At 41.9% G+C, this 16,487-nt stretch overlaps 1 protein-coding gene across 5 annotated transcripts in view; it reads right to left on the bottom strand.

Annotated features, from left to right (window-relative positions):
• The window catches only part of STAT1 (signal transducer and activator of transcription 1), a 1,320,138-nt gene that overhangs the window by 495,332 nt on the left and 808,319 nt on the right, over nucleotides 1-16,487 (bottom strand). The window lies entirely within an intron of this gene.

The following is a 16,487-nucleotide window of genomic DNA, read 5'->3' as shown; positions in this document are numbered from 1 at the left end:
TGTAAAAGCGCAAAAATGAGCCGACCGGACCGAACGTTTCACTCCGGCCGGCTCATTGAAATGAATTACATACGGGAGCGCATAGAAATGCATACTGGAGCGCAAGGTTTTAGCTCCCCCCTGCCGTATGTGCTCCCGTATGGGAGAAAACGTGATGTGAACCAGCCCTTAATCAGATTAAAAACCTGTGAAAAATGCACAGCAATAAACGTCATCAAAAATGTGCATAATGTTACAGTTTTTGATCACTACAGGACTGCACAGTTGTCATTACTGTGTCCTCATGCTTACTGAGCTAAATTTCTACAAATTTCAAACAATTTATAAATATAATCAATATACTGTATGAAGCAATATCTAGCAAAACAACATTACATTCATGTAAGGAAATAAAGATGAATGCTAATGAGAGAAAATTGGGACATGATCTCCGAGTTTAAAAGTGATGAGAATTTAAATGGAGTTAGAGATATGACGTATATATATATATATATATATATATATATATATATATATATGACATAATTGAACTCAATTCAGTAGTTGTAAATAAATACAATTATGGGAGAGTCATTTAACATTAAAAATAGATTTAAATGGACACTGTTTAGAACTACAAATTTGATAGCCTATGTGATTTCTAACACATTTGTGCATCACTTAATTATTACTAAACATGCCGTCAAAAACAGCTTTACAGTCTTGGCAACTAGTTGTCTCCCTTCCCTGAAATCTGCTGTCTGCTGCCTGTTGTTAGAGAAAATTTGTCTACAGTAACAGCAAGATTTAGGTTCACCGTGTGCTATTTGCAAGAGGGAAAAAGAGAAAGCCTGGGCTGTGTACTTGCAAACTGAAAGGTTCTTGAACGGTAAATCAAGGTTTATCACTCACCTTCTACCACCCATAAGGCTCAGGGCAGCTGTCTCTTTTGTAAATACTAGTGTACCTACTGTATGTCCATAGGCAGGGCTGGAGTTGGGGGGTTGCAAACTGCTCAATTGCCAACAGTCCCCATTCCACAGGGGGGCCCTGTAGCTGTTATGGTGCCAGTGGGTCGAGGGATGGAGTGCACTGGCAGAAGCATGCCACATCTAAGAGTGAGCCTTGCTGCATGTAATTGTTGCTAGCAGAGGCTCATTCACATAGTGTCAGCAGAGTGCTGCTGGTAATTTGTTCTTTTAACAAATCTCCTCTTTCCCTGACTCATCTTCCCACAACAATATCTCCTGTCCTCCTGCTGCTGAGGAAACATTAAACAGCTCAGCAGTTGGTACAAAGAGGATGTGGTAGGTAGTTTGCAGACACCAGGAAGCTCACAGTATTGCCTCTCTGTGTTTATAGATGTGTGAATTTGGAAATTCTTAGGGGGGGCAAATTATGAAGCAGGGGTTTTGTTGATAAACAGGAGTCCATGCTTCTGCAGGTACATTCTGTAGTCTCCGTACAGCAAACAGCATACAGGTAGCTGTATGTGCGGGGAGCTAGAGCCGGAGCTCTCAGGTGCAGGGGGAAAATGTACTCTGGACAAGTAGCGAGACACCTAGTGGCAGCTTTTTTAAACGCAAATAAAACCTAGAAAACGTCTTTTTTTTTTTTTTAGCAAAGTACATTACGAAGATTTTTTATTTACCATAAGGAGTACAATAGCAAAAAAAATGTTATGAGAGTGCCCATTTAAGCTCTGCAAGATTGGAACCAGAGAAAAACGCTCAAGCAACACATGAGAACGAGAAAAAGACCCCAAACACACAGTCTGGAGCAAACTCCATGATTCATTGAAGGACCATTCAATGAACACTCAGGGCTTAGTCATGTCATGAAGGCACAAGAAGAAAGGTGAGAAGGGTGCTGGAAAAGCGCAAAGCTTAAGCTTCTCTTAGTTTCTCTGGCAGTGACAAATCATGGTTGGAAGATGTCTTATGGAGGTCTCACTTTTCTCTTACCCACAGTGCCCAAAACAATACCTTCCTTGATGCCCTACATAGTAAGAGTAAGTAGGTAGTGGGAAAGAGGGGACAGAAGTGAATGACAGTAGCTACATCTTCCCAGTCCGTAAATTCTCACAGTATGTACATAATTTTTTCCCGTTAGGTAAATGCTCCAAGGAAATAAATTATTTTCGAAGCCCCCAGTAGGTGTGCATCTCCCTCAATTAGTTAGGTTACCCCCAATAGGTAGATACCTAGACAGGTCCTCCCATATAGTAGATGCCCACATTAGGTAGAAGACCCTATTAAACAGGTCTCCCATTAGGTAGATGCCCCAATTGACAGGTTCCCACCTTTTGCCAACTAAAAACTAAAACTCAGACACACCTCCTTCACCCTCCATTGCCTAGACAGGATGAGAGGGCCCTTTTCCATCAGAATCAGTGCAGGTCTTCTTGTACAGGCTGCACGTGATGAAATTATGTCATCATGCATGGCTGGCACTTCAGTCTTGCGCCACTGTAAGTATTCAACTGGAGCAGTGAGCCCGGACAGCACAGTAATTCAAGCTTCTATACATACATCCCGTAGCGTGCTAAGCTATTGGTGTAGTAGACTACAGAATGTCTCTTAGAGCAGGTGACGGCAATCAGGCACTGCAGCCATGTGTATACCAGCAAACATCCAATGAATGAAAGTCCCGATTTGAGTATATGTGGAGGTGTTAGCTTATGAAAAAAGTGCTATCAATAAAGCAGAAGAACGTAGAAGAGAATAAAGCTCCACTCACCCACGTTTGTATTTTACCAAGCGATGCTTTTATTTTAAGTGTCCGTACAGCAAACGGCATACAGGTAGCTGGATGTGCGGGGAGCAAGAGCTGGAGCTCTTAGGTGCAGGGGCGTACCACAAGACAACTAGTTTCACGTCGGAAATGACGCTTCTTCTGGTCGGTAGTACGTCATTCTGCTACAAGGAAGGTGCTTATATACAGGTGAGTGTTGATTAACATAACAAAAAACAGTGAAATGTTAAAAACACTTTCCTATGTTTCTATTGCTCTATGCATGAGAGCCATACGAAACAATTATCAGAAAATAATCTTAAAATGCAAGACGAATTATAGGAAAGGAGAAAGATTGTTCCTTTCATTTAACCCCCAAAGGGCCCAAGGCTTGCAAGTGCATGATACAGAACAAAGTAGATAGGCATGATAGGCAAGTGTATGATCCAGTATTCCTCTCTACGAAGTAAATAGGCATGCCGATCTTCTCCTATAAGAACATTTTTGATTCTCTCAAGACCGGCAAATTTTAAATGAGTAATATTATTTTGATGGTATTGTTGCATATGATTAACGAAGCGCGTAGCTCCTTTGCCGGTCCGGAGGGAATAGATATGTTCACGTATGCGGGTGCATCATTTTCTTTTGGTTTTTGCAATATAGTAGAAATTACAATTACATATTAATGCATAAACCACATACGTACTTTGATAGGAAACAAATTGGTTTACAAAGATATTTTCCCCTCCTAAAATAAAATTTTGTTTACTTATATTTAATTTGCAATATCTGCAATTTATACAAGGGAAATGTTCCTTTGGGGTGAACCTGTTTAACCAATTTTCCTTTTTCTCTCGATTTTAGTTTTTTCCTTTTTTAATCATATCCACTATCGTCTTTGTGTGCCTGAAAGTGATAATGGGTCTTTCCTTTGTACAATCATGTATTTCAGGATCCCGTTCGAGAATGAACCAGTTATTTAGAATACCTTTCTTGATATTCTCGTCCATACACGTATTGTCAAAGGAAAACACACATCTGTTGTTATTTTTTAGATTTTTCTGGGTGCGGGTGTACAGGCTCTCAATGTCTACAGATACCAGTTGATAACTGTCTTGCCAGATGAAATGATGGAATGCAGTGAGTAAATCGCTGGTATCTTTTATGAGTGTAGGGATGCCTTTAAGAATTGGAGACAGCAACCATTCGATATAACTGGATAGTGACTCAGTAACCGAATTTATACCTGCTACAATAGGCCGACCTGTGGGGGCGGTGGTAGATCTATGAACTTTTGGCAGAGTATACCATTTAGCTGGAACTGGATTTTTTGGTAATAGTCTATTTGCCATGTTTTCTGACAGGGTTCCATTTTCGACCTGCCGTCTGAGTAGGGTACATAGATTATCAAGAGCCCGTCTACTGGGATTTTCTTTCAAAACAGTATATTTGACCCTGTCATCAAAATGGCGATAGACTTCTTTATTATAATCATTTGTATTCCATACTAACACCACCCCACCTTTGTCAGCCTTTGTAATGTGGGGGTGATCTTGTTTACTTAACCATTTAATTGCCTCTCTTTCTTTTTTGTGAGATTGTCTTTAACTGAGGGTATATCAAAGCTCTTGTCTCTCTCAAGACAGCTTCTTGAAATAAATCTATAGAGCTGCCTGGGGGGACAGGGGGGTTAAAGGTAGAAGGGTTTCCTCCCCTAAATCTTTCAGTATGAATATTTTTTCTGGAATGTGTAATAGTGGTGTCAGATTCGACATCGCTCATTAGTACACACAGATACTCCACGCATTTTTGCTCTTCATCAGTAAAGTCCTTTGCAACCCTAAATCCTAATTGATCAATCTGACATTGTACTTTGCTCTCTTGTTTGTTTTCACTGCATTTATTTTTATTTTCTGTTTTAAAAAAAATTACATTTATTTTTCTCAGTGCCCTAAATAGATCAATTTCAAAGTTTTAAGGGGAGAAATGTCCATTAATCCCCAAATTCAGACCCTTTGATAGGACACTGAGACAGTCACTGTCCAATATTGTAATGGTCAAATGTATCACATTATTCGGCGGTGTCTTCACTTCCTCCAGGAAACATCTTTCCTCTTCTTTGTTCTTGTCCAGACGTTGCGTCTTCCTCTCTCTTCCCCTCCTCGTGCGTCTAAAGGGGTAGTGACATTTGATTTTTATGTAGATGGTTCATTTGGTAAATATTTATTTGTCTTTTCTCTTATTTCGCACGTGAAGCTGGAATCTGACTCGGTTGTCAAAAAATCGGTTGTTTTTTTCTTCCTTTGTATTCTTTGGGGCCTATCTCCCTTATATTTATATACCGTATCTTTGTTTGATTTTTCCAAGAAAAAATCTGGTTGTTTTCAAAGTCATGAATGTTTTTGTCTCGTTTTTGTTCTTTTATACCATGCTGTAAGGTGGATAATTTTTGTTTCAGATCTTTTAGAAAATCATTATATTTCTCATCAGGCATACGTTTCCTCAATTCGACTTTGGCTTTACAAAGTTATTCTGCAGTAAGTTCATATTCAAATAGGTTTTTCTCAATTAACTGTCTCTGCAAATTTATGGAGTGCTCTAAAAATGCGTTTTCCCATGCTGCTACAAAAGCTCTGTCATCAAGAAACTGGGAAGGCGGTTTATAAGATCTAAAAACTTGCGGCACCCTTTTGCATTCGTCATATGCAGTGAGAGATTTTATTGTCCAGTACAATCGCATCTCACGTTGGGCTTTGTACTCAAGAGAGTAAATTCGTCTTGAAAGTTACATGACGAAAAGTACAACCCCGCATCTGCTTGACCCGCTAAAACTGCATTCTCAAGCGGAGCATGTGTATCCATATCGCCATAATTCGCAAGCTGTGCATTAGGCTGCATGCTCATGTTCCGTGTAAAGAAAAGCAGACAAAGACTCTTAGAGCAGGCAATGGCAATTAGGCACTGCAGCAATGTGTATACCAGCAAACATCCAAAGAATGAAAGTCCCAATTTGAGTATATGTGGAGGTGCTAGCTTATGAAAAAAGTGCTATCAATAAAGCAGAAGAATTTAGAAGAGAATAAAGCTGCATCACTCACGTTTGTATTTTGCCAAGCAATGCTTTTATTTTCAGTGTCCGTACAGCAAACGGCATACAGGTCGGCTTATTGTAGCAGGTATAAATTCGGTTACTGAGTCACTATCCAGTTATATCGAATGGTTTTTGTCTCCACTTCTTAAAGGCATCCCTACACTCATAAAAGATACCAGCAATTTACTCACTGCATTCCATAATTTCATTGAGCAAGACAGTTATCAACTGGTATCTGTAGACTTTGAGAGCCTGTACACCTGCATCCCTCAGGATGCGGGTGTGCAGGCTACACAGTTTTTTATTTTTAAAAACTTGAAAAATCCCCACTGTTTGCTTCTTCCATTAAAGATGCTTTGGATTTTGTACTCAAAAACAATATTTTCTTACATGATGGGCAGTTGTACAGGCAAGCCCATGGCACTGCCATGGGCACGCCTGTATCATGTACATACGCTAAAATTTTCCTCACAATGTTCGAACAGCAATATATTTTTACCCACGAAAATACTTTTATCGGCCACATAAGGTATTATTTACGTTATGTGGACGATGTATTGATTATGTGGGAGGGAGAGAAAGAGAAATTTGATCTTTTTATTATCTGAATACTGTAAATACTTTAAATATGCTATTCACCAGTTGCTATGGAGGAAAAATTAGAACTAGTCAACAATACTCTAGTAATGTCAGACTACAGAAAAACAATAACAAAAAAACTCCCTTTTACATTACAAAAGCTCCCATCTGAATTATGTAAAAGACAATATACCATATAGCCAGATGTTATGTTTAAAACGCGTAAACAGTGATCCCGAGACTTTTAAACAACAATTAAATGATTAATAACCTACAAAATTAGCCCAAAGATATAGTCAAGAAAATTCCTCTTTATTATATATACAAAACAGGTAGAAAAAACACCCATAAAATGACCCACCCTTAAAAAACCTCTTGAGAAAGGAATCATCCGAAACACGTGTCGAGGTTGCAGGATCATCACTGGGAAGCCGTCAGCATGTCACAACTAGGTATTGTGTTGATTTAAGTTATTGTGTTTCATGTGCTGACCAAACTAATACTGCTAGACTGTATATGGCATTACTGATTACTGTATATATCCTAGTGATATCCTGCTTAGCTTTGTGTTGGGGGTTTTTTAAGGGTGGGTCATTTTATGGGTGTTTTTTCTACCTGTTTTTGTATATATAATAAAGAGGAATTTTCTTGACTATATCTTTGGGCTAATTTTGTAGGTTACTGATTAAATTATTAGCCGCGTTGGGCTTGTAGGTAATATAACAATTAAATGATCTCTACAAAAGGTTGTCCGAGCGAGGTTACCCAGAGAAAATAGCAAAAAGGGATAGAACAGATTTATTGTACCATACCCAGAAAAAGCTAACAACAGATGTGGGTTTTCCTTTGACAATACGTGTATGAACGAGAATATCAAGAAAAGTATTCTAAATAACTGTTTCATTCTCAAATGGGATCCTGAAATACATGATTGTACAAAGGAAAGACCCATCATCACTTTCAGGCGCACAAAAACGATAGGCGATATGATAAAAAAAAAAAGGAAAAAACAAAAATCAAGAGAAAAAGGAAAATTGGTTAAACAGAATCCCCCCAAAGGGAAATTTCCCTTGTGAAAATTGCAGATATTGCAAATTAAATATAAGTAAACAAAATTTTATTTTGACGAGGGGAAAATATCTTTGTAAACCAATTTGTTTCCTGTCAAATTCTAAATGATAAATATTATGCATTAATATGTAATTGTAATTTCTACTAGGGACCGACCGATATCTATTTTTTTAGGGCCGATACCGATAATCTGTTGAGGTTAGGGCCGATAGCCTATACCGCTATTCCGGTATAAGTTATCGGCTATTTATCCCCCCCCCCAGACACCGCTGCAGATCATTGAACTGCAGCGGCTTTTGCGGTGCCATAGGCCGCAGCCGCACCCGCTTCTCTCCCCCTGCCTGTCCGGGGGTCCTCCTGAGTCCTATCACCGCCACCGCGCCCCCCACCGCCGCACCGCACCCCCCACCGCCGCACCGCGTGGCACCCCCCACCACACCGCCCCGGCCCCATTGCCTCCTCCATCCCCGGTTTTATAATTACCTGTTCCCGGGGTCCAAGCTACATCTGTCTCCGGTGACGTCCTCCTGAGCTGTCACTGTGCGCACTGACGGTGACGTCACATTGAGGACGTCACTCGTCAGTGCGCACAGCGTAATGCAGGATGCAGCAGGAGCCAGAAGTAGCGTGGACCCCGGGAACAGGTAATTATAAAACCGGGGATGGGGGAGGCAATGGGGTCGGGGTGGTGCGGCGCGGTGGGGGCATTTTCGGATTATTGGCAAGGTAATTGCCGATAATCGGTCGATCCCTAATTTCTACTATATTGGGAAAACCAAAAGAAAATGATGCACCAGCATAAGTGAACATACCTATTCCCTCTGGACCGGCAAATGAGCTACGCGCTTCGTTAATCCTATGCAACAATACCATCAAAATAATATTACTCATTTAAAATGTGCCGGTCTTGAGAGAATCAAAAATGTTCCTACAGGAGAAGATCGGCATGCCTATTTAACTTGTAGAGAGGAATACTGGATCATACACTTGCAAGCATTGGGCCCTTTGGGGTTAAATGAAAGGAATGATCTTTCTCCTTTCCTATAATTCGTCTTGTATCTTAAGATTATTTTCTGTTAATTGTTTTGTATAGCTCTCATGCGTAGAGCAATAGAAACATAGGAAAGTGTTTTTAATATTTCATGGTTTTTTGTTATTATGTTAATCAACACTCACCTGTATATAAGCACCTTCCTCGTAGCAGAATGACGTACTACCGACCAGAAGAAGCGCCATTTCAGACGTGAAACTAGTTGTCTTGTGGTACGCCCCCTGCACCTAAGAGCTCCGGCTCTTGCTCCCCGCACATCCAGCTACCTGTATGCCGTTTGCTGTACGGAAACTTAAAATAAAAGCATCGCTTGGTAAAATACAAACGTGGGTGAATGTAGCTTTATTCTCTTCTACGTTCTTCTGCTTTATTGATAGCACTTTTTTCATAAGCTAGCATCTCCACATATACTCAAATCGGGACTTTCATTCATTGGATGTTTGCTGGTATACACATTGCTGCAGTGCCTGACTGCCGTCACCTGCTCTAAGAGACATTCTGTAGTATAGAAGCTTGAATTACTGTGCTGTCCGGGCTCACTGCTCCTGTTGAATACTTACAGTACAGTGGCGCAGGAGTGAAGTGCCAGCCGCGCATGATGACATCATTTCATCATGTGCAGCCTGTACAAGAAGACCTGCACTGAATCTGATGGAAAAGGACCCTCTCATCCTGTCTAGGCAATGGAGGGTGGAGAAGGTGTGTCTGAGTTTTAGTTTTTAGTTGGCAAAAGGTGGGAACCTGTCAATTGGGGCATCTACCTAATGGGAGACCTGTTTAATAGGGTCTTCTACCTAATGTGGGCATCTACTATATGGGAGGACCTGTCTAGGTATCTACCTATTGGGGGTAACCTATCTAATTGAGGGAGATACACACCTACTGGGGGCTTCGAAAATAATTTACATTCTCGGAGCATTTATCTAACGGGAAGAAATTATGTACATACTGTGAGAATTTACGGACTGGGAAGATGTAGCTACTGTCATTCAATTCCGTCCCCTCTTCCCCACTACCTATTTACCCTTACTATGTAGGGCATCAAGGAAGGTATTGTTTTGGGCACTGTGGGTAACAGAAAGGCAAGACCTCCATAAGACATCTTCCAACCATGATTCGTCACTGCCAGAGAAACTAAGAGAAGCTTAAGCTTTGCACTTTTCCAGCACCCTTCTCACCTTTCTTCTTGTGTCATCATGAAATGACTAAGCGCTGGATGTTCATTGAATGGTCCTTCAATGTATCAGTCTTCACCCACAACTAACCATTGGCTCCACAATGTGGGTTTGGGGTCTTTTTCCCGTTCTCATGTGTTGCTGGAGCGTTTTTCTCTGGTTCCAATCTTGCAGAGCTTAAATGGGCCCTCTCATTAAAACAAATTTTTGCCATTGTACTCCTTATGGTAAATAAAAAATCTTTCTAATGTACTTTGTTTAAAAAAAATATGACGTTTTCTAGGTTTTAATTGTGTTTAAAAAAGTTGCCACTAGGTGTCTCGCTACTTGTCCAGAGTACATTTTCCCCCATCCTTTGGACTCCTGCTAGTCTGACAGAAGTCCAAAATCAGGAAATGCTGGGGTGGGGGGGGGGTGAAGCCTTAGCTAATAATAGCTTACCTAACACACTGAACTGCTATGGGATGTGTGTGGCAGAGTGAGGGAGGAAGTTCTCCCCTGTACGCCTAGTGCCAGAAAGTTAAACAGATTTGTAAATTATTTCTATAAAAAAAATCTTAATTCTTCCAGTACTTTTTAGTGGCTGTATACTACAGAGGAAATGCTTTTTTTTGGGATTTCTCTTCTGTCATGACCACAGTGCTCTCTGCTGACCTCTGCTGTCCATTTTAGGAACTGTCCAGAGCAGCATATGTTTGCTATGGAGATTTTCTCCTGCTCTGGAAAGTTCCTAAAATGGACAGCAGAGGTAATCAGAGAGCACTGTGGTCATGACAGAAGAGAAATTGAAAAAACAAAAGCATTTCCTCTGTAGTATACAGCCTCTAAAAAGAACTGGAAGGATTAAGATTTTTTAATAGAAGTAATTTACAAATCTGCTTAAAGGGGTATTCCAGGCAAAACCTTTTTTTATATATATCAACTGGCTCCAGAAAGTTAAACAGATTTTTAAATTACTTCTATTAAAAAATCTTCCAATACTTATTAGCTTCTGAAGTTTTCAGTCTAACTGCTCAATGATGATGTCACGTCCCGGGAGCTGTGCATGATGGGAGAATATCCCGATAGGAACTGCACAGCTCCCGGGACGTGAGTCATCAGAGAGCAGTTAGACAGAAAACAACAACTCGACTTCAGAAGCTAATAACTATTGGAAGGATTAAGATTTTTTAATAGAAGTAATTTACAAATCTGTTTAACTTTCCGGAGCCAGTTGATATATAAAAAAAAGTTTTGGCCTGGAAAACCCCTTTAACTTTCAGGCACCAGTTGATTTAAAAAAAAAGACTTAATGCAGAATTAGAAATATTCGTTTTTTTATAAATAAAGCCATTTATAAATAATTTTTACCCACATTCAGTTACACACACATAAAATTAATAATAACACATAATACATACTATATACCTACATAGCATACACGTACACAATATCAAATAACTCTGATAACATATTAAACCTATCTACACATTTGTCAAACCACTTTAAATTATATGCTTGTATATAGTTTCTCTGTGTATTTTTCTTTTATATTTATATTCATACAACCATATTCAATATTCAATATATTTTTTATATATATAGCATATTTTAACATCTACATACACCAAAGTTCCTAATTATGATTTTACATATGTACTTCATACAGATATTTATATTACAAATCTATATTTCTACCCCATTCATATACACACACACACTATTAATTTATTAACACATGACACACTGAATCATCTACCAATAAGAGAGATATAAACCAAAATATCATTCATTATATTTTTGAAATCATTATACACATTTAGCGGTTCATTCAATATACATCACTCTTTAACTCTGACTACCATACACACACATACATGCTCATACATATATAAGCCCCACACATATTATAATTTTGCACATAGTAATCTTCAAGATTAATTTTCCCACACTATGTAATAATTCTATGGTTAAATATGAATATTTGCTCTTTTTCTTTTTATATATTTTTTATATTTGATCCACTATCTATATATTTCATGAAAAAGCCGGAACCATCCAGATCTTATGTCCTGAAGGAGATTCAGTACTGATTTCACCCATAGCCCAGCCAATTTACTAATTACAGAAATGCTGTGACTATATAATCCTCACCTAACAGACAAACCAGCATAGCTATTGAAAAAGAGACCGAAGCGTGTCTCGAAATGCATCTAGCCCACCTACCTTATATCAGCAGTCTGATACAGACACCTTCATCAAAAGCCAGGAATGCACCTTACAATTTGAAACCGCTGGAGACCCTAAGATTGGTCCCACTGCAATACGTGCGCATCAGCACACGAGGACACCGCCAGTATCCATTGCCAGCATCCACTGCTGATCCTCTAATTCACCACCGCTCCCGTGGACACCCGCTCAGCCCGGACAGTTTCCATCGGCCGGACGCCAGCAGTGCCAGTCCGGCATCACGGGAACCCACGTAGCTGCTTTGCGGCTCATCCTCCAGACAGGCATCTACCAAACTAGAGCCGGATGCAAGCCGCGCCAGCCTGACTGTGTGCTTAGGATTACCGCTAGGAGGATCGGTAAGTGGTGCTGTGCACCATTATATGGATATATAATTGCATTATATCACCTACGTACATAGGAATATATCCCCACTGCAAAACAATTTATTTAAGGATACCGGTATCCACGTTTTTACCACAACCATTGTGACACTAACAATTGAACACTAAACTATCTTCACAAACCGGATACAAAGTATAATACTGCAAGGTTATCTAATACTATTGCCTTACATCCTGGAAAGCGAACAATAGCTGGTTTCCATATATATACACCTGTATATATATATATATATATATATATATATATATATATATATATATATATGTGTATACGTTTTATAAGTTTTATTATTATTATTTTTAATTAAAAGTTATACATTTTAAACTATTTTACTATCAATTGTACTATTCTACCCTATGCAAGGGCCCTGCAGGGGTAGTTAGTCATTATATTATAAATAAATATTGAAATATACTGAATTCTCCTAAATCTTTTATTTTACCACCCATACACTATCCACTCACATCACCCAATCACTTTTTGTATTACCTATATAATATCTATACACATTCTCTACTTACACATATACTCAGGTTACATATCTGGACATATATATATATACACATCACATCCTTTCATTTCTTTCACCATTTACCACCAACACATATAAATAAATATATAACTATTTAGTATCAAACCAACTATATAAGCCCAGATTTGAGAAAATACACAATCAGTATATATATCCATATATACACCTCTCTTACATATAAATAAGGTTGTATGGGATACACAACCTTGGCGTGAGTACTCATCTGGCAGATAATTCCATACAATCACATTTTCGGTTGCAGCTACCTCCCTACATTTTTTCCTTTTTTGATTTAAAAAAAAAAGTTTTCCACAGGAGTACCCCTTTAAGCTGTTTCTCTGGCAGAGACTAATCATGGTTAGAAGAAGTCTTATGGAGGTCTGAGCCCGATTTAGATGAGAAGGATAGAAAACATCAGCTGTGAGTTACTTGTTGTCAATGGACTGTAACCACTTAAAAGGTCTGCACAGTGCCTGTGAAGAACTGGTATTTACTGTTTACCATCATACATTCACTGGGGGGTAATGTTAGCCTGTGTTTACTGTTCTGTATTCAGTATCAGTATGGCAGTAATGTGTAGTGTTAGTAAGTAGTGGTGGTAAGTATGTATCTTGTATAGTGGCACTATTGGATATATTGGTCTGAGTATAATGGTTTTTATTTAATAACAGTATGATGGTTAATATATAATCCTGGTGTGGTGGGTTGCAGGTAAAGAACACCCAGGGCTTAGTCATTGCATGATGACAGAAGCCCACCACGGTGGAAAGAATTGTTGAATGGTCTAGGCAGGAAAATCGCCACTGTAGTAAAATAAAGCAAATGTCTCTCCGCCTCCACCCTCCACCCCCCCCCCCCCCAAATGAAAGTATACTGTAGGGAGCCAAGAGAATGGAAAAACCACATAGGAATTTTTGCACTTGTAAGTATTATGGTAAAGTTGTCATTTTGAGAATAGTACATCTGCCAAACCAGATAAATTTCCTTTACGTCCAGGAGGCAAAGCAAGATAGAATTGCTGAGAGCAAGGGAAGGGGGTTCAGTTGATATAACAGTCCCAAGTCACTAAGGAGAAGAACTTATAGATACTTAAGAGCTTGCAAAGCCTATCAAAATCGAAAGGAAGTCCACAGTGAGGAAGCCAGCCCCCAAGAAGGAAATACACTGTGAAACTTCAACTTGGAAAAGTTAATTTTAAAGTTAGACAGGCAACAAAATGTCACGATGCCGGCTGGCAGGAGGTGGATCCTCTGTGCCAGAGAGGGATTGGCGTGGACCGTGCTAGTGGACCGGTTCTAAGTCACTACTGGTTTTCACCAGAGCCCGCCGCAAAGCGGGATGGTCTTGCTGCGGCGGTAGTGACCAGGTCGTATCCACTAGCAACGGCTCAACCTCTCTGGCTGCTGAAGATAGGCGCGGTACAAGGGAGTAGACAGAAGCAAGGTCGGACGTAGTAGAAGGTCGGGGGCAGGCGGCAAGGTTCGTAGTCAGGGTGGATAGCAGAAGTTCTGGTACACAGGCTTTGGACACACAAAACGCTTTCACTGGCACAAGGCAACAAGATCCGGCAAGGGAGTGCATGGGAGGAGGTCAGATATAGTCAGGGACCAGGTGGAAGCCAATTAAGCTAATTGGGCCAGGCACCAATCATTGGTGCACTGGCCCTTTAAGTCTCAGGGAGCTGGCGCGCGCGCGCCCTAGAGAGCGGAGCCGCGCGCGCCAGCACATGACAGCAGGGGACGGGAACGGGTAAGTGACCTGGGATGCGATTCGCGAGCGGGCGCGTCCCGCTGTGCGAATCGCATCCCCGACGGCCATGACAGTGCAGCGCTCCCGGTCAGCGGGACCGACCGGGGCGCTGCGGAGAGAGAGACGCCGTACGCGCTCCGGGGAGGAGCGGGGACCCGGAGCGCTAGGCGTAACAGTACCCCCCCCCTTAGGTCTCCCCTTCTCTTTGTCCGTTAACTGCCCCCCCCGGGATGAGGACACCGGGAAAGGATGGAGGGATTCCTCAACGGCAGGCAGTACAGCAGGAGTGGGAATGGGGAGGGAGGGCAGAGGGCGAGGCCTGGCACGGGGCAGTGTGACACCAGGACGAGGGCCACGAGGAGGCACCGAGGCTTGACTGACTGGACTGGGAGGGGGGGAGAGGCACTTCTTAAGGCGGGCAGAGTCCATAACGACCTTAGGGAGACTGGATACAGGAGGAACCACAGGGTCACGGCAGGGAGTACTGGGAACCGGTTTAAGGCAGTCCTTGAAGCAAGAGGTACCCCAGCTCTTGATCTCCCCTGAGGACCAATCCAGGGTTGGGGAATGGTGTTGAAGCCAGGGTAGTCCAAGGAGAATTTCAGAAGTGCAATTGGAGAGGACCAAAAACTCAATTTTCTCATGATGAGGTCCGATGCACATTAGGAGGGGCTCCGTGCGGAAACGCACGGTGCAATCCAACCTGGCTCCGTTGACCGCGGAAATGTGGAGTGGCTTGACAAGACGGGTCACCGGGATGCGGAATTTATTCACCAAGGACTCCCGAATAAAATTCCCAGAGGCACCAGAGTCCAGGCAGGCCACGGCTGAGAGGGAAGAGCTGGCTGAAGAAGAAATCCGTACAGGCACCGTGAGACATGGAGAAGCCGACTTAGCATCAAGAGACGCCACACCCACGAGAGCTGGGTGCGAGCGTGCGTTTCCCAGACGTGGAGGACGGATAGGGCAATCCACCAAAAAATTTTCGGTACTGGCACAGTACAGACAAAGATTCTCTTCCTTACGGCGATTCCTCTCTTCCAGGGTCAGGCGAGACCGATCCACTTGCATGGCCTCCTCGGCGGGAGGCCTAGGCGCAGATTGCAATGGAGACTGTGGGAGAGGTGTCCAGAGATCTAAGTCTTTTTCCTGGCGGAGCTCTTGATGCCTCTCAGAAAAACGCATGTCAATGCGAGTGGCTAGATGAATGAGTTCATGCAGATTAGCAGGAGTATCTCGTGCGGCCAGAACATCTTTAATGTTGCTGGATAGGCCTTTTTTAAAGGTCGCGCAGAGGGCCTCATTATTCCAGGAAAGTTCAGAAGCAAGAGTACGGAATTGTATGGCGTACTCGCCAACGGAAGAATTACCCTGGACCAGGTTCAGCAGGGCAGTCTCAGCAGAAGAGGCTCGGGCAGGTTCCTCAAAGACACTTCGAATTTCCGAGAAGAAGGAGTGTACAGAGGCAGTGACGGGGTCATTGCGGTCCCAGAGCGGTGTGGCCCATGACAGGGCTTTTCCAGACAGAAGGCTGACTACGAAAGCCACCTTAGACCTTTCAGTAGGAAACTGGTCCGACATCATCTCCAAGTGCAGGGAACATTGCGAAAGAAAGCCACGGCAAAACTTAGAGTCCCCATTAAATTTGTCCGGCAAGGACAGGCGGAGGCTAGGAGTGGCCACTCGCTGCGGAAGGGGTGCAGGAGCTGGCGGAGGAGATGATTGCTGCTGAAGTTGCGACTGAAGTTGCTGCACAATGGTGAATACTTCCGACAGCTGGTGGGTTAGATGGGCGATCTGTCGGGATTGCTGGGCGACCACCGTGGTGATATCAGAGATATAAGGCAGAGGGACGTCAGCGGGATCCATGGCCGGATCTACTGTCACGATGCCGGCTGGCAGGAGGTGGATCCT

The sequence above is a fragment of the Hyla sarda genome, chromosome 8, assembly GCF_029499605.1.
Source record: "Hyla sarda isolate aHylSar1 chromosome 8, aHylSar1.hap1, whole genome shotgun sequence".
NCBI classification, from domain to species: domain Eukaryota; kingdom Metazoa; phylum Chordata; class Amphibia; order Anura; family Hylidae; genus Hyla; species Hyla sarda.
The sequence above is the reverse complement of the archived record's forward strand: the minus strand, read 5'-3'. Positions and strand labels throughout refer to the sequence as shown.